Raw genomic sequence first — 18,851 nt, forward strand, 5'->3', positions numbered from 1 at the left:
ACACACACACACACACACACACACACACACACACACACACTTCCAGGCACACGCACACAGACCCAGGCAAAGACCTCTAGAAGAATCTGAGAATCTGTGCCTATAATTGCTAGAATGTATTGCCCCAAATGGTCAGTTTTCAATATATACATTTTAAACCACACAAGGAATCAGGGAAATACAACTTATCTAGAGGAGGGAAAAGTGTTACGGTTTCCTTAAAGATGTCAGAGTTAGCAGCCTAATCCTGTGACGAGCCCATTAGGTATTTTTCAGAGACCTAATGGAAACCATATCGAAAGAAATCATGGAAGAACTCAAGCAAGTATTTAGTAAAATGTAGAATACCAGTAAAGCCAGAAAATTACACACACACACACACACACACACACACACACAACATATGAAATAAATGAAAAAAAATGGACTTGAAAGTCTAAAAACCAAACCAAAAGAAAACTTTATTAGACAAGTTAGCAGTAACTCGAGACTGTGAGAACTGGTGGACTCGCAGTCAGTGCGTGTGTAAGGATGCAGTCCAAAGAACAAGAGGAAAACTGGAGAAAAATGAATATGCCCGGAATTAAAAAGTGGGCCCCGTTCAGCGCATTTACACTTATCTAATGAGAACACTAAGGAGAAGAGAAAAAAAGCAGGAAAAAAATGAAAATAAAACAAAATCCCCAAAATCCAGGGATTAAAGCGTCCCAAATTTGCTTCAAAGTATCCGTGAGTTCTGCTGGATAGATGCCATGGAGTTCCCACGGAGACACATCAGAACAAACACGCTCAAAGGAGCTGCAAAGCAGAACAAGAAGGACTCAGTGTGATGGCTGCTCTTGGTTGTCAACTTGACTACATCTGGAATGAACTAAAACCCCAAAGTAGAGGGCACACCTGTGAGCGATTTCTGCTTAATTTGAAGTAGGAAAACATGCCTTAATCCAAAACTTTCATCCAGATCTAATCTGGGCCACACCTCCTGCTGGGAGCCAATATTAAGGACAAGGAAGCTTTTGCTCCTTGCCTGCTTGCTCTATTCCGTGCTAGCAAGCCCGTTCCTTCATTGGCATCAGAGCTTGCTTCTGCAGGACTCCAGCACATACTGAAGACACTGTGACATCCAGCCTCATAGACGAAGCAACTGCTGGCCCCTTGGGCTTTCCATTCACAGCCCGCCGTTGCTGGATTAGCTAGCTGGATCACAGCCTGTGTGTTTCTTCTCCAAACGCGTTTTGTTTCAAAATCTTTATGAAACTATGTTGTATAACATTTCCTGGGGAAATGTGAACAGTGTTGATTCACTGCAGTTGAGGGTGCCAATCAGAGACAGTTCCACCCGAGCCCAAACTTGTGAAGCAGTGATTTTATTGAGGTAACTTACGGGAGTGCGCATGGGCAAGGCAGGCTAACAGGGACGTGGTTGACACCAAGTAGCTGCATCTGCGAAGTCCCACTCCATCGTGGGAGCAACATCAGGAGAGCTGCGTCAGAAGAGATCCACTTTCCCGTCACTGTATACTTCCTGTACGATAGGCTCTCCCAAGATCCTCTGCAGTTGCTGGGGTCAGGAGGAGATAATGGCTGTGATCCTCCTCTTCCTTTCTTTCCACTAGGAATTGCCAATCACCCATCTCTGTATCATTGTACTTATTTCATGGCTTCTGTGTCAGGGCTGTTTATGCTCTAGTGTGACAAGGGAAGATGGGCGTGCCATGCTTGAAGAAAGAGGCCATGTTAAAACAAAATGCAAATGGAGACACAGTTCTTAGCTGTTTATTTAAAAATTTGGGGCTTAGGTATTTAAAATCCCTAAATCTTCAAAAGTAATTACAGAATATCCCTTATGGAGTCTGTGTGGGACAGCTCTCTAAAATCAAATGCCTAAATACGTTTGCAGGAAAATATATGCAGATTTGCACCAAGCGTGATAATATACAATTATGTTATTCCAGGTGATTTAAATAGAAATGACCGGGGAAATGAAATAATGAGATCACTACAGACTGAAATATTCAGGTGCTTCTTAGCTCTAGGAAAGACAGTCTGTAAAGCTTTAAACAGCCACAGATCAAACACAGATAAAGCCCCTTGTATACAAACGGTAACACCCAAACAGCTCTTGCCTCTAACAGAATAAAAGATGGTTTCTTCTTAATCCAAATCTGGGTGACCATGGCCTAGGAGCAGGGATTCAGGTTACCCAGAATATCATGTTCTATTTGAGAAGTGGTTACATGCAATCTTATTAGTTACAGAACAAAGTATTTATCGAACACTTTGCTGGAGAATCCCAGGTACAGTTTTAGCAGAGTGGGGGAAGCCCCGTTCCATTGTTGAGATGCTTCCTGGTTACATTCTTGGTCTGCGGATGAGTGAAAGCTGGTGGTTTGCTAAGAATATATTTTCATGGCTTTGATAGTCACAAGCTTGTTAGGTCAGACATAGGGTGGGCAGCAAATGCTTTCAGAGAGACTAAAAATAGCCTGGGTACTGGGTCCTGGTCTATAACCACTCACTCCATAACTGGGGACTTTGGTCATTTGGCCTTGTAGAATCTTTAACATAGGTAAATTGCCTCTTTGATTTCTGGAGATCTGAGATCAAGTAAGCACAAGAGTTTTTAATCATGCCCTCGGTTGCTTCCGGGAGCTGCCTAAGAGGATATATCAGTTTTCCATCCTTTTTTTTAGGTTAGAAATTGAGCAGCTTATCACGGGATAGTAATGGAATCACTGTGTGATGGAGCAGTGTCTGACAGCAGTCTTTGGGATGACTTCCTTCTGTTTCATGCTCCATCATCCATGTCTATGCATTTTTTTTTGAGACAGGGTTTCTCTGTAGCTTTGGAGCCTGTCCTAGAGCTAGCTCTTGTAGACCAGGCTGGCCTCGAACTCACAGAGATCCGCCTGCTTCTGCCTCCCGAGTGCTGGGATTAAAGGTGTGCTTCACCACCACCAGCTCTAGGCATATTTTTTTTAGCTCAGTCGATGGCTTTCTTGCTCATTGAAAACCTGGACTTTAAGGTTTGTGTTTTTTTGCTTTTCTACACATTGTAAATTTTTGTCTATGTGCTCATGTACATGATCATCATTGCAGAAGGAGATTTTTCTCCATCTACTGGACTGGTTTCTCTCTGCCCACTGGGTTCCCACAGTTGCTTATGAATAACCACTCTGAGGCTTATTATCAGTTGCAATTGTTTGATCAGTGGCTTAGGCTTCTTACTGGATAGCTCTTTCTCTTATAAAGTCACCCATTTCTACTGATCTGGCGTTACCTCTGTTCTGGCATCTTTCTCCTTAGGCTCCTGTTGGCATTTCTCTTCTTGGGTGGTTACATGGCATCTCCCTGGCTCTGCCTTCTCTCTCCCTGTCTTTGCTTTGGTTTTCTGACTAGGTATATTCTGCCTGGCCATGGGCAGAAACAGTTTTATGCATCAACTGATAAGAGATATGCAGAGTCACAACATGCAGAAGGACATTCTCCATCACGTCATCATTGTTTCTCTTTCTTCCATCTTTGTTCCATTCTTCCTCACTCAAAAGAAACAAAGTAAGCTGAGCAATAGCACTATGGTCAGAGGGGGACTGCTTTGACACCTGCAGAAGTTCTGGTTAGCTGGATTTCTGGCCAATACACTTTGGCTTGGATAAAGAGATTTAATGTATACAACAGGACAAAATACACCTGTTATTCATTAGAAAATAATACCGGAGACAAAATACTGGGATGAGAAATGATGAATATTAACTAATCAAAATGGATCTACCTGCTAGCAACTGAGTAAATTGATCAAGACAGAACCATTTATTACTTCTTGGACTCGTGTGTGTGTGTGTGTGTCTTTCTGTCTGTCTCTATGTGTGTGTATGTCCACGAGGATACACTTGTGTAATGAGGTTTTTCATGGGGAGATGCAACACACATTTACTTACCTCATAGGAAGCCCATGACAGACCTAAGTACTGATGTCACTAAAGTCCAGTTTGATGAACCAATGAGTTTTATTGGGGTCACTTACAGAAGCAGAAATGACACACAGTTGTATCACCAAAGCCCACTCCAAAGCCCACTCCAGAATGAGTGACAGCTCACAAAGCTGGGAACCTGAGCACACTGTGCGGCCTGAAGGCAGCTCAACAGGTGACAGTGTCCTTTCCGGGTGCCTTGGAAGTCTAAACTTCTTCCGGGCAGGTGGACCAGTTTCTGCTGCTGCTTCAGCTTGTCTTGTCTTTACTCTTACTCTTGTGGAAGGAGGAGCCGAGTAAATCTGTTCTGTTTCAGGGACCTCCTGAAGCTATTTTTACTTGTCTGTGCATGAGTGTATGTATGTATGTATGTTGTATGTATGTATGTATGTTTGAGTGTGCACATGCAGGGCAGAGGTCAACCTCAAGGGCTGTTCCTCAGGTTCTGTATCTTTTTACTTGTCTTGATTTATTTATATTTTACTTTTGAAGTTATATAATATGACTATATCATTTTCCCTCCTCCAAATCTCTCATATACCCCTTCCTGCCTTCTTTCAAATTCATATCCTCTTTTTTCATTATATTTTGTTACATGCATACATACACACATACATGTTATATGCATATACATATATATATTCTAAATACATGTATATTCTAAGTATAACCTGCTGTGTCTGTATAATGTTATCTGCATGTGTTTTCTGAGTTAATCATTTGGTACTGGCTAACCATTTGCTGTGCTCTTCCCTGGAGAAGACTGTTTCTCCGACTTTCAGCCTTCCTTAGTTGCCTGTAGTTCTCTGTGTGGTGTTGATTCTTTCTGAGTTTCCCCCATGCACTTTGCATGTCTATTGGCCTTTTCAGCTAACGCCCGGGCAGTCATGTATGTGAGACTGTTCGTATATAGCTTCTGATGTCACTAAGAGACACAATCTTACAACAGGCTTCCCGACTGTCCAGCTCTTACATTCTTCCTGCCTTCTCTGCTCCAGTGTTCCTCAAGCCTCAGGTGCAGTAGTGTTTTGTAAATATTTCCACCGGAACTGGGCTCTTGAGAAGGGGTTTACCACTAGCCCAGAGCTCTCTAGCCCAGAAGGCTGTGCGGCTGGTCAATGAGCCCTGAAGATTCACCTGTCTCCACCTACCCAGCACTGAAACAACAAGCATAAACAATATGCTCAACTTTTTGACATGAATTTGAGGGTGGGAAGTGGGTCATCAAATCAGCCTCCTTGTGCTTCTACAAGCAAACACTTTACTGACAGAGCTGTCTCACTGGCCCTGTTCTTGGATTCTCGAGCCTGTCTTAACTGCTGCTAATTTACAAGTCAGGGGATGATGGAGGAAGGTCATTGGTTAATTAAATAAAGAAGCTGCTTGCCCTGATAGGTTAAAACATAGGTGGAAGGAGTAAACAGAACAGAATGCTGGGAGGAAGAGGAAGTGAGGTAAGATGCCTCAGAGAGAGACGCCATGCCCCACTCCCGGGCAGACACATGCGATGAAGCTCCGACCCAGGATGGACGTAGGCTAGAATCTTCCAGGTAAGACCGGTGCTCACAGATTATTAGAGATGGGTTGATCAGGATATCAGAATTAGCCAGTAAGGGCTAGAGCTAAAGGGCCAAGCAGTACTTAAAAGAATACAGTTTCTGAGTAATTATTTCGGGTAAAGCTAGCCGTGCGGGCAGAGGGGTGCTGGGGACGCAGCCCCGCCGCTCCTATTACAACAAGGGGACATTTATGCTTTTATTTATTTAACATAAATGTCATTGCTGCAGATGTTACACTGAATTTGCATATTGATATGTGTTTGTTACTAACCTCATCGCTGTGACAAAATGCATGACGGAAGTGCCTTTAAAGAAGGAAGTGCTTCTTTTGGCTCACAATTGGAGAGGCCTCAGTCAGCTCATCGTGGCAGGGAAGGCATGGCAGCAGGGTACATGTGGCTATGGCTTGGCGGTCATAGTCAGGGAGCAGAGAGAGGTGTTGTACCCGCCCATCCCCCCTCTTGCCGAAGGTCTGGTTTCACTCCCCTGCAGGGCGGGGCTACAATGGAAATGACTTCACAGATACTCCCATAAGTGCCTACCAAGTGGCTCTAACCTAGCCAAACGGACAAGAAAGATTAGCAAGCACTCATGGTGAGGAAGCGAATTAATAATGCTGCTTTTTACAGGATGTCTCTAGAGAGCTTGTCTGTCAAGAACAAACTTGACAGTTTTCTTCTCTCCCAGGTTGTCTACAGGATCTCACGTCACTATGCAGAGGTCATTGCTAGTAAGGAAGGGCTTCTATGGTTATTTGTACTTTTTGTTGTTGATCTACAGATAAACCATTAGATCCTTTGTACACATGGAAGCCTTTTCTATCACCATCACATTGATCCTGCACCATTGTGGCTCTAGACGAGGCAACTAGTGTTCAATGTCCTTAACACTTGAGGGTTTCCTTCCTTTAGTTATGCTACTTTCTGGAGCTCAGAAACAGGGCCTATGGACTCACCCATGGCCTTGTCAGTCAGACTTTTCTTTTTCACAAAGACATTCAGATATTTTACCACATGCAGCTTCTTACATTTCTATAGCCAGTGTCCTAATAGTCATGGCTTCATAGAGAACCACAATCCAGCCATTTCTCTATTTGGACAGTTGTATTATTTCAATTGTTCATTGGTCATTTGCACTCATTCTTTGTAGTTTGCCTTTTATGCTTGATCTTTTCAAACCCAAACTTTGTGTGTCTTCAGTTTAGGGCCTCTTTCATCGTCATTTCTTTGATCAATCTCTTTTCTCCAGTGGCTCCTCTGCTTTTTAAGGAATGCCTTTAAGACCCTTTTAGGCTTGGCCAAATGACAAAAGTGAGAATTGCTAAAAAGGCCTCCATGAATACCAGGTAGCTGCAGACAGAGTTATCAGTTTTATTCCACATTCAAGATATTTTGTTTATAAAATAATATTTACGTTTATAGAATTCAGTACCAAAACCAGATAAATAATCTAAGAGAAAGGCATAAGGAAGAATTCAAAATAGGCAACTCTCTAGTTGTTCGTGTACATTTGCAACATGTAGTGGTGACTTTTTTTTTATTTTCTTGGTCAGTTTTTCCCCTTAGCACTGCCTACAGTATGATCATGGAGTCAGCATTGTCAAGTGTGGCCACATTGCCGTACAGGCCTGTCCTTTGCACTAGGTTATAATTTATTAGGGGAAGGTGCCATATTTTAATCATCTTTGCTTCTCTCAAATGTAGGAATCTCAAACATCATTAGCAATTTTACTTTGTCCACCAAATGGACTTTCCTAACGACAACTTCTTAAAGTGAACAACACGGACGCTTCTTGGTAGTGCTGAATATACTGTTATTAAAGGTAATGTTTATTTCTGGTTTACATATGCATCTTTCTTTATTTAATATTGTATACTGATCATTGAAAATAAATAAAATATACTGTCACACAACATATGCCCTATATAAGAGTTCATGGACAATTACATTCATTCCTGCAGTTCATTTGCAAGCCATTTATCTCATGAGCAGCTTGCATAAAGCTAAACGGCTTCCTATGGTGAGGAGAAGCAATTTAAGATATTAAGTAAGTATGTCAGCGCAAGGTTTTATCATCTTGCTATCAGTTCATATGCATTTGTGTGAATGAGTTAATAAGTGATTGATAGGGCATAAATGTAAGAAGTTGCTGTTTAAATTTTAATCATTTTTTTATCCATATCATCCAAGTCTTCTTAAATCATCTTTATTTAAAACATTTATTTCAATAATGCGAATATTGCTATTTCATATTAATTGTGTTTATACTTACTATGCCTGGAAAATTGCTTATTGTATAAAATTAAATGCGTGTGTTAGTTATAAAGCACAGTTGGCGGACTTGTGTGTCCAGCACATATTGTTTTGTACTTCCTTTATGTCTACAGTGCACACTTCAAGCCCCTGTTGGATCTTTGGTTCCTACTATATTAGGTCTCCCCTGCTCCAGGGGAGAAGATGGTGGCTACTAATGCAGCAGCACAGTGCTGAAGAGGCACTCCGCATTACTGGGTCATGGCCACACCATTTGTCAGGCTGCACCTTCATCTCAGAAAAGGGAGGGGCCTGGAGCCCCAGGAGGGTGGGACATTTGGGAAGGGGCTGTGCTAGGTGAGTGCTGCCACCACCAACCATTTTACACCAAATGGCCATATCTACCAGTTTTGCCTTTCGTCTCGGCTGATGCCCACTTCTCCAGAATGGTCAAACCAAAACTTCTGGTGTTTACCAGTTTCCTGAATCTGTTTTCACAGAGGGGTTTTGTGTCTCACAACAGCGATGGGCAGTAACCTGGAATTGTGAGCCCTTCGCCTAGAAGCTTTTGCAGGGTGTTTTTTGTCACCTCGCTAGAAAGGAGTCACGTTGGGCGTCTGTCAGCGCAGTGCTTGTGAGATCCACGCTTCGCTGCTCATGCAGCAGGAGTTTATTACCAGTGAGGACAACTCCGTTATCTAGACCAGTTCTTTCTTCATTCGCCTGATGACCTGTGACGAATCGCCCTGCTACACACGCTGTTGTTCAATGCTTTTGTGACAAGGTTTTCATTTCTTTTGAGATGAGCTTTCTGGATCATGGTGTCATGTCACACAAGTCAGTTTCCTAAGAATTTAAAGCTTATTTCCACCCTCATCCGCAAGCTGTAGGAAAGTTCCCTTGTTCCACACCTCGCAACATGTGTTAGGTGGCACTGTCTTTACAGCTAGGTGGCGCTGTCTTTACAGTTAGCTGTTGTAGTTAGAAAAAGAATTCCAACTATAGTTTAAGTATTAATTTTCCTAAAGATTATTATTTTGAGTGTCTTAGCTTTTAAAAAATTCTCTCCCAATTTTTTTAATGTATCATTTATGTTTGTTGTTTAAAATTCTCTAAATCTCTACTTTTATGGGCAACATTTTGCTATTTTTCATCCTTTATTTTTTAAAAAAGATTTATTTGTTTTATGTATGTGAGTTCTCTATCTGCATGTATGATTTTATGTCAGAAGAGGGCATCAGATTCCACTATGGATGGTTGTGAGCCACCATGTGGTTGCTGGGAGTTGAACTCAGGAACTCTGGAAGAGCAGGCAGTGCTCTTAACCTCTGAGCAATCTCTTATGGCAGCCCATAACAGAGGCGCTGCTCCATCTTGACATAAGGTCAGAGAGTTCGAGCCTATTGTTGCCCCTTCAAGGTCAAACAACAAGATGTTTTGACCTAAGGTGTAGCTACTGAATGTTTTGCTCCTCAATGTTTGGAACTCTTGTTTGCTCCTTGTATCATGATGAAAAGTCTTTTCGCCCTCCCCTTTGGCTTGGAGTATAAAAGGACTATGAAAAATAAACTCGAGGCTGCAGTATTCACTGGCAGTCTTCCCGAATATATCCCATGTCTGTTTCTTTGGTGTCTCTGCTACCTGCATTTTCTCATTCCACATGCCTCCCTCCAAGTACAGACAAACTAGTCCGACAATCTCTCCAGCCCTTTCCCCTTAACCATACTCCATAATCTTATCTGACTTTTCTGATACTTCTCCTGGAGTGCTATTTGCCATGCATTTTGCTATTTAGTTCTAAGTATTCTAGAAGTCTTGCTAGTATTTAATTTTTGATCTACATATGATTTATAATTTTTATTTCCACATGGAGGACTAATTTATTTTTTTGGACTATTTCTAATTTGGCTATATTTTGATGTCAAGGAATCTAATTACTCTGTACATTCCCTACTCTGCAGTTGTTAAAGCCTGTGAAATAAAATGTGGTCAACGTTTTAGAAACTGTACTTGGAGAGAATGTACACCCTCTAATGGTTAAATGTATTCTATGTAGTCCCATTTCAAGTGTACCATGTTGTTCAAAATGTTGTCTACACTTTTGTGGATGATTTCCGCTCACCTTTTCTTGTTGTCTGTTGTACCTTTCATACATACATACATATATACACACATACAAATATTCATACATACACACATATGCATATATACATAACATATACACATACATGCATACATACAAACATACATACATGTGTAATACATTCCAAGTATTTCACCTTATTGAATCTACATATAACTCTTATTAGATATTATCATCCATTTTATAAGTAAAATGAAACTTCAATGACAGTTGGAAAGAAGGGTACAGAAGCCAGGTTCCCAGGCTCCTTGACATCTGACTGCTTTCCCGATCCTCTTACTGAGGACAGCACAGGAGACAGAGATGTAAGATGTGGGTCCTTTACACTCCTTCCAGGTCTCCAGTCCTTATAGGAATCACTGAATCCAATCTTTAATTTCCCATGCTTGAAAAACTGCCAGATGAGAAGCCTTTTTCAGTCAATGAGGGACAGCATTCTGTCATCCTTTACCCTGATAAGCTGTTGCACACCCTTCCTGGTTTCTGCCACTTTCCTGCAGGAGCTAGGAGGTGAGGCCAGAATTTGCATAGTTTGAAGCTACCTTTGCTCTCCACCCCCATTCCTTCTTCCTGCTTTCCTTACCTCTTTTCTCCCTACCCCTCTTTCTAGGTTAGTCCTTTACCCTCCAACCTTTGAGGAAAAGCAGATCAGCTGAGTTGATTTTGAAGGACTCTGCATATGGAAACCAGGATAATGCCAGTGTGTTCATTTTAGTATTAATGTGCTTGTTTAAATTATTGTTTAAATAATGTATTTAAAAAAAGTGATTGGGGACATACGTTTCATCACTTAGTTTATATGCAGAAGAAAACATATACAACCCTGAGTATGGCAATGTCTTTTAGATCCTACTCTTCATGAGGAGACAAGCATGGACTAGAAGAAAATATTTCCAAAAGTTACATTCAATAAGGAATGCTATGAGACACATACAAAGAAGTCTTTTGGGGCTGGAGAGATGGCTCAGAGGTTAAGAGCATTGCCTGCTCTTCCAAAAGTCCTGAGTTCAATTCCCAGCAACCACATGGTGGCTCACAGCCATCTGTAATGAAGTCTGGTGCCCTCTTCTGGCCTGCAGGCATACGCACAGACAGAATATTGTATACATAATAAATAAATAAATATAAAAAAAGAAGTCTTTTGATTAAAAATATTAAGAGAATGCACAACTAGTTATGAAATGGGGCAAAACCCTTCACAGACACCTCACTTAAGAGGATACGTATATGCAATAGATACCCAATATCCAACAGATAAAGCATGAAGACAACTCAGTGACATGCAATCATGGAAATACAAATTAAAACCATGAGTATACTAACACTTATCAGAACCGCCAGACACTGACAATGTAAAAACTGTGGGAACTATGGACAACAATTTCTGTACAATTCCAGTTGTACAAAGTGAAATCTCATCTTAGTTGTAGAGGTGAAAGAGTGAGAGAGATGAATGAACGAACAGGCTGGGCAAGGAGGACTTTCAACAGAGTGGAAACACTTACGTGTGGTACTAGGACAGATGGCCATCATCATAAATTAGTCCAGACCTGTGAAATGTACATGAGTGACTTGAGTGTAATCAGTAGATTGAATGATGCCTCAATGCAGATTCAGCAGCTGTAACTAATATGCTCACCTTACAGGGATATGCAGAATGGGGTGGGCTGTACAAGTATGGAAGAAGGCTGCATATCAGATTCTATAGTTTCTTCTCATTTTTTGTGAGCTTAAAGCTGCTCTCAAAATATAAAATCATTATTAAACAAGAACCCCATATGTACACACAGCACAAACATTGTGAATTTAAACATCCACCTTCTTAATGTGACAAAGTACTTTCACGGTTTAATTGTGATTGCCAATGAGATTTAGAAGCACCATGATTACTAGACCCTGGGCATGTCTGTGTGGATTTTCTAGGGAGGGTAATTGAAGTGGGAAGATCTATCATAAATGTAGGCAGCACCATTTTATGGACTGAAGTACCGGACAGTAACAAAAGGCAAAGGGGAGTGGAGCTGCAGTGTTCATCTCTCCTTTTCCCCCAGATGTCAATGCAGTATAGCTGCCTCACACTTCTGCTGCCCTGCTAGCCACACGATGCTGTGTACCCTCAAACTGTGAGCCAAAAGAAATCTGTTTTCTTTATGTAACTTTGTAAGGCATGTTGTCACAGCAGCGAGAAGAGTAACTAACACAGAACAACAAGTAATTATTGACAGCTTGTGAGTCCAGCTCACAAAACTACCTCCCAGAGTTCAGGTCGGAGGTCACAGTGTAGTGAAGGGAACCTAGAAACTTTCTTTATGGAATGAACTCACACATGTGCTGTTTGAGTCATGCTCTTTGATTGTTCTGTTTGAATTATAATTTTATTGTCCCAATTGTCTACAATTCCTTAGCTCCGATTCTGTTTTAATGCTAATGCCGATTCCCAATTCTCTGTTACAAATCTCTCTTCCAATTCTCTTGTTCCAATTATTTCACATTCTCTTTTTTCTCTTCTTCTCCTCCTTCTTCACTTTCCTACAGTCTTTATCCTTCTACATTCTTTCCTCTTCTTCAACTTAATTCTCTTCCATTACAATTTCCCAACTCATTAGTTAAAAAAACCCTGCAAGGCAAAGACTTGGTTAGCTTAATTGGAGACTGACAGCAGCTGAGGGTCGTAAAAGTTAGCTTGTCTCTTAAAGGGACAGGTACAAAGGTTACAAAGGAAAGAAACTAAACCAATGGGAAATCTAAGGAAGAGATAAAGACTACATGTACTGTTTTATATGTCTTAAGTGTGATTATTAATATCTGACATGGTTAGTCAGCAGCCTTTCTTATCACCTGAATCTCAGGCCCTAAACACAAACAGTTGGTCTACTGAATCAAAAATACTGCATCAAAAGCTGGTACAAAGTGTTAATCGCTATTTTAAGTCAGAGCAGGGAGGTGCCAGTGAGGGAAGCTTAGCCCTTAGGTGCTATTGATCTCTTGAAGGAATATGATATAACAAGGCCAGATACCTGCAATATTGTGCTAATTTGCCCTTAATCCTTTGAAGGGCTTAGATCCTACCAGGTCAGACACCTGCCATTTCACAAGTAAAATCTGTGAAAGTTCTGTTTGTGATCTGTTCAGAAGGACACATCATGTCTGGCCAACTTGCTCTGTCAGTAAGGCTAATGATAGAGAACAGGCTTCTAAGTTTCTCACCATAATGTGGAGAACACAGTGTAGAGAGAAGTCCTCTTCTTAACTATCCACAGATATACGTGTGCCCAGTAGACGGGATATTTTAACAAGATAAACACACAAAGAGTGTGGAAACACTTAAAACTATTCTTAGGGAAAAAATGAAGAGACTCATGGGAAAATTACAGACACAGACAACCAGTTTTTAGAGTCAGTGGTCCTGCAAGCCTTGCTAGACAGGCTTTCTCCATCTGAGAAAAATTTCTCTGGTGGGTTGACATCTGAATTTTCAGTTGCTATAGGCTGTAATTACATCATGACCCACAATAGCTTATGATAAATGCTTCTGATAAGTAATAGACATAATGCTCTTATATTTTATTACATATCTTAAAAATTGTTAATTTCACTGGGTGGTCTTGGTGTACGCTTTTAATCCCGGCACTCAGAGAGGCAGAGGCAGGTGGATCTCTGTGAGTTTGAGGTCAGCATTTTCTACAGAGTGAGTTCCAGGACAGACAGAGATTCACAGAGAGACCCTGTCTCAAAAAAAAAAGTTTCTTAATTTCTTACTATTCTTTGCATAACTAAATTAGTATAATGTTATTTGCATATTTGTTTTAATAACAATTATTGTAAAAATGAATTTCAAATAGGAATCATGACAGGCATAACAGAAATTTAAATTTTTAAAATCATTTTCAAATATTAACTTTAACTTTTATCTAACACTAATGCCACATTTTCAATGTTTCAATAGTAGTGAGTTCCTATAAGTTCTCTTATTAAATTATACAAAAACTAAAATTAGTATCTAAGAAATACATTAATTCTGTATTTATAAACCTCTATGCTTAGATATTATTTTGATAGGCAATATATTTCTGTTTTAGTTTGCTATCACCATACAGCCAAATTGCCACAAATCAGAGGTGCATGACAATATCCATTCTGTATATCATAAATGAAGGTGAACTTGGGTATGTTCCTTGTTCAGTGTTTCAAAAGTTAGAAATTTAGATAGCAAGTACAGAAACAATAAGAGGTTGCTAAGGAAGGAATAAAGGCAGACGACTACCCTTTGCTGATGCAATCAAAGGAGATGGAAACGGTGTCAAAGGGTGTTCATTGCAGCCCAAGAGTCGGGATATGCAGTCAGCACAAACGTCTGTTGATGAATCAGCAGAGAAAGAAAATATAGCATATATGTGTGAATAATAAAGCAGCCTGAGAAAAGAAAAAAACAAAACGCTTATTTGTGACAAAATGGGTGGACCTGAAAGATGTTAAGTGAAATAAGCCAGACACAAAAAGATAAATACTGCATGGTCTTATTTGTGGGTAGACTCAAAACATCAAGCTCAAAATGCAGAGAGAAGAATGGCGCTCACTGAGGCTGTGGTCGAGGGTAGACATGGAACCCTTAACCAAAGGCATGCATTTCCATTGGAGGAGAGATCCGCAGGTTTATTGTACAGCATGGAGAGCATAGTTAGCAATGCATACATGAGACGTGCTAAGGTAATTATGGTGGTGTTTTGTTTATGATCTAACAAATAAAGCTTGCCTGAAGATCAGAGTGCAAAGCTAGTGACACTAGCCAGCCATACAGGAGTCACACTAGTCAGTCACAGAAGCTGGGTGGTGGCGGTGCACACCTTTAATCCCAGCACTAGAGAGGAATATAAAGCTCGAGATGAGACAGGAACTTGCTCTCTTTTCAGTCTGAAGATTTTGTAGAGGTAAGAGCTCTCTAGTGGTTGGCTGCTTTGCTTCTCTGATCATTCAGCTTGAACCCCAATATCTGTCTCTGGGTTTATTATTTGTGCTACAGGTAATTGTTAAATGTATTCACCACACAAGTAAGCAATCTGTATGTGAGGGGACACATAGTTTTGTTCACATGGTCATCTTTCCACCGCACTTACTCCCAGCATCTCGATCTATTCCATAAACATATACAGGTTCGTCAATTATACTTCAGTAGAGCTGGGAGATGAGCCACAGCCTCACCTGGATGGTGCATTTGGTGAGGAATGCAATCCAAAGCCAGCCACGTGGTTGGCCAAGGCCAGAAATCAAACTGTAGGACTAAAGTCACCTGGCTTCATTTTTAAAAGATGTTTGTTCAGTTCTTTGCTTTTCTGAATTATTTCCCATCTCTGACAGACTCTCATTCCTAGATCAGTTTGTCATTGCTGGTGTCTTACTTTTAACAGTTTCTCTAGAAAGAAATGCTTTCTCTCTCAGTTTTAGGTAGTTCACTGCTAATTTTACTTGCACACAATTATTGTTATTATTATTGGTTTTTCGAGACATGGTTTCTCTGTAGCTTTGGAGTCTGCCCTGGAACTAGCTCTTGTAGACCAGGCTGACCTCGAACTCACAGAGATCCATCTGCCTCTGCCTCCTGAGTGCTGGGATTAAAGGCGTGTGCCACCACTGATTTTTTAATAGATTTTTTATTTATTTATTTATTTATTGTTAGAACATGGTCCAAAAGTTGTACAAGGAGAATTCTGAGTGCCTGTGAGGAAAACCTCTAAGAAAACAAGACAGGATAGAGGCCCTGTGACTTGAGTTTCTTCGGAAACAAGGCGTTGTTCTGGCTTATGCTCTCACGCTCCTCTCAGGGGTAATGCTGGGACTTTACTTCAGATCATTCATACAACTGGCTACTATAATTGTTTATGTGCTTCTATGGAAAAACATGGTTTTGCTCCATGCAGCCTACTTGTCTGCCACTTGTGGCTTCTCCTTGTGATTGTACACTTTATTCCCATGACTTTTCTTTTTATTGTACAGAGGGTTATATTAAAGGAATACCTCCTTCCATTTGGGGAAATTCTTTTTGTTGATGAATGCTGTCTAGTATCCTCAAAGAACATGGTTTCTATCTGGATGTTGGTAGTAGTGAGAATAGATGTTATTGTTTTAGATTTTAGATATGACTCTCCTTAATCCTCAGAGCATAAATAGTCTGGTGTTCTGAAGAAAGTTGGCTGTTGCATGAAACTTTAACCTGCCTCACTTATCTGCCCCTTTCTAGAATGGTGCCGTGTGTGTGTGTGTCTCACATGTGCACTGTTGCATGCATGTGGAAGTCAGAGGAAAACTTTCAAGAATTGATTCTCTCTTTCTACCATGGATCCAACTCAGGTCTTCAGGTTTTGCAGCAAGTCCCTCTACCTTCTGAGCAATCTCACTGGCCCCAATAATTCTACCTTTAACTAGCTATTCTGTTAAAATTACAAAGTAGTGCAACAATTGCCAGTGTAAGCAATACTGTGCATTTATCAAGCTGCAATGAAGACATTTGCTGGATTTATTTCTTCTATGACCGTGTTCCTATATTGCCAACCAATGCTAAACACATCAGAGCATGGTGCTATTGGAAGGCATTTTGTGAGTTTATGTTTGTTGCAGAATCAACCTTTTACATGGAAACAGCTTTGGTGTAGTCCTTCATGGTTGCTTTCAAAACCAAGTGCATTTTAAGAGGCTAAGTAACAGTGCCACCTTAAGAGATATGACGACGATTCAAGGCCCCTGCTGACTTTTAAACTAAATGCTTCCTTTCAAAATTCGTTCAACTTTGAACTTTTTTTTTAATGTATGTGGCATTTAAGGAGTATATTTATTTCTTCTTTACACAGCATGTATTCAAAAAGAAGAGACTTTTGTTTTGATAGTTTAGAAACATCCAATTCGATATGATACAAGACAGATGTTGGTAGCGTAGTGGGCACAAAGCATGGGCTCATTCATCCCCAGAAGTCAGGCTGGTGACACACTGATCTAAAGTTCAAGGTCAACCTCAACTACATAATGAATTTAAAGTCCAGCCTGCAGTATAAAAGACCTTATTCTCTTAAAAATCAAAGTTTGAAAAGGAAAAAAAAATTGTTCTGATTTGAAAACACGCTAACATATTTGATATATGACTTTTGCCATGGTCCCAAATGCTTTGTGTTTTCTTGACAAAAATAGTCCTGTGAGGTCTATTTGTCATGAGTAAATTAGAACAAATTTATTAAAATCATATTTAAATTTTGCTTTGCTGGTTATGCCAAAATGAGAAACAGACTTTATGTAAGTTAAAAATCATTGAGAGTATTCAAATGTATTTTAGTTGAAAAAGCTTAGAAAAAAAAACTAATCTCAAAATACCATGCAATGCAACAGTGTCCTGTTGAAAACACAGGAATGGAAACACTGGTAATTCCTCTACTGATGCCTTCACATTTGTAGCTGTACTGAGAATTTGGTAAGAAACACTTAAAAAAGAGGCCGACATTGCTTACCTAGTTTATAAACCAGTGCCTGATGGATCCAATTTCCAAAATTACTAAAGGTCAATTGCATTTACAAATTTTCAACAAAAATGTGATGTTTCTCCTCCACTCGGGTACGACCATCCGCTCTTTTCCGGGAGCATCTGACACGATGTAAGGATCTTAGAGCAGTCGTTTCCACGTTGTAAACCAACTAGGCACTGGCTTCCTGCAACCTTAAAACCACAATTAACGCTGTGTGAAGCTGAGACAATAAACCTAAAATACAGTCCCAGAGACCCCACCCTTTAAACACCTTTTCTCCCTGTAACTTTTTCTGTCCATGTGTTAATGAACCTGAATACATCATATTTTAGCTTGAGCATTTCAGCCAATGGGCTTACTAGTGAACTTCCGGGGCGGGAGGGGGCGTTTCCTGTTTTCTTTGGGAGATAATCATTACGTAGGTTACTTGAACGTGTCATCTCAATAATTTTATATCACATCAAAACCTTGTCAACTCTGCAGCATTTATTAGATTTATCAGATGAACTCAGCTGCTTATTTCCGCGTGTGGGCTGTCTGTGAAAATCATTTTCAGGTTGATATGAATTTGAATTTTTTTTACAGGGTGTCTTTTAAGGTGGAAATGCCCATTTTCTTTCTTTTTTTTTTTTTTTTTTTGGATTTTTCGAGACAGGGTTTCTCCGTAGCTTTTTGGTTCCTGTCATGGAACTATCTCTTGTAGACCAGGCTGGCCTCGAACTCACAGAGATCCGCCTGCCTCTGCCTCCCGAGTGCTGGGATTAAAGGCGTGCGCCACCACCGCCTGGCGGAAATGCCCAGTTTTAATATTGGTAGCTGTTAAATAGAATATACTCCAAACGCATGAATTCTGCTTGGAGTAGCTTGTATTCTACACTAAATTGAACCTCATTCTTGATGACATCACTCCAAGTTGTTCCGGAAGTCTGCTGACTTAGGAATTTGCTTCCGCCTTCTGAAGGGTGTGGATGGTTAGAAGCAAGCCTTGCCATATAGCGATAGCAATGGAAGACCACAGTTCACGTTTGTCAGTCATTTTGTGCCAGATACAGTCTCATCACCCCCAACGCTGCTTCCCATTTGTCTCCATCCTGTGCCGTGCCTTCTGCTCCAATTTGGCTTGGCTAACCAGAAGCACAAGCAGATGATGGGAGCCGGAGGCGAGTGAAGCAGAGTCTGCAGGCTTCTTTGAGAGCTGCCTCAAGCAGGTTGCACTTCTCAGCCGAAGGACACAGTTTTAATTAAACTCCTCTCTCCTACAGTCCCTCGTTCTGTGACTCTCTTCCGGTCTGGTCCTGAGACTTTGCAGCATTTATTAGACTGTCCACTCTGTTTTTGTTAGACCTAAGAACATCCTCTTGTTTATAACTGTCCACGGTTTTAGAAAGAATGCCTTCAGTTACTCTATTTTCATGTACTT

The 18,851-nt window shown here is 40.6% G+C and overlaps 1 protein-coding gene across 1 annotated transcript in view; it reads left to right on the forward strand.

Moving 5' to 3' along the window:
- The window catches only part of Tmem232 (transmembrane protein 232), a 263,281-nt gene that overhangs the window by 8,575 nt on the left and 235,855 nt on the right, over positions 1-18,851 (forward strand). The window lies entirely within an intron of this gene.

Source organism: Microtus ochrogaster, linkage group LG4 (genome assembly GCF_000317375.1).
Source record: "Microtus ochrogaster isolate Prairie Vole_2 linkage group LG4, MicOch1.0, whole genome shotgun sequence".
NCBI lineage: Eukaryota > Metazoa > Chordata > Mammalia > Rodentia > Cricetidae > Microtus > Microtus ochrogaster.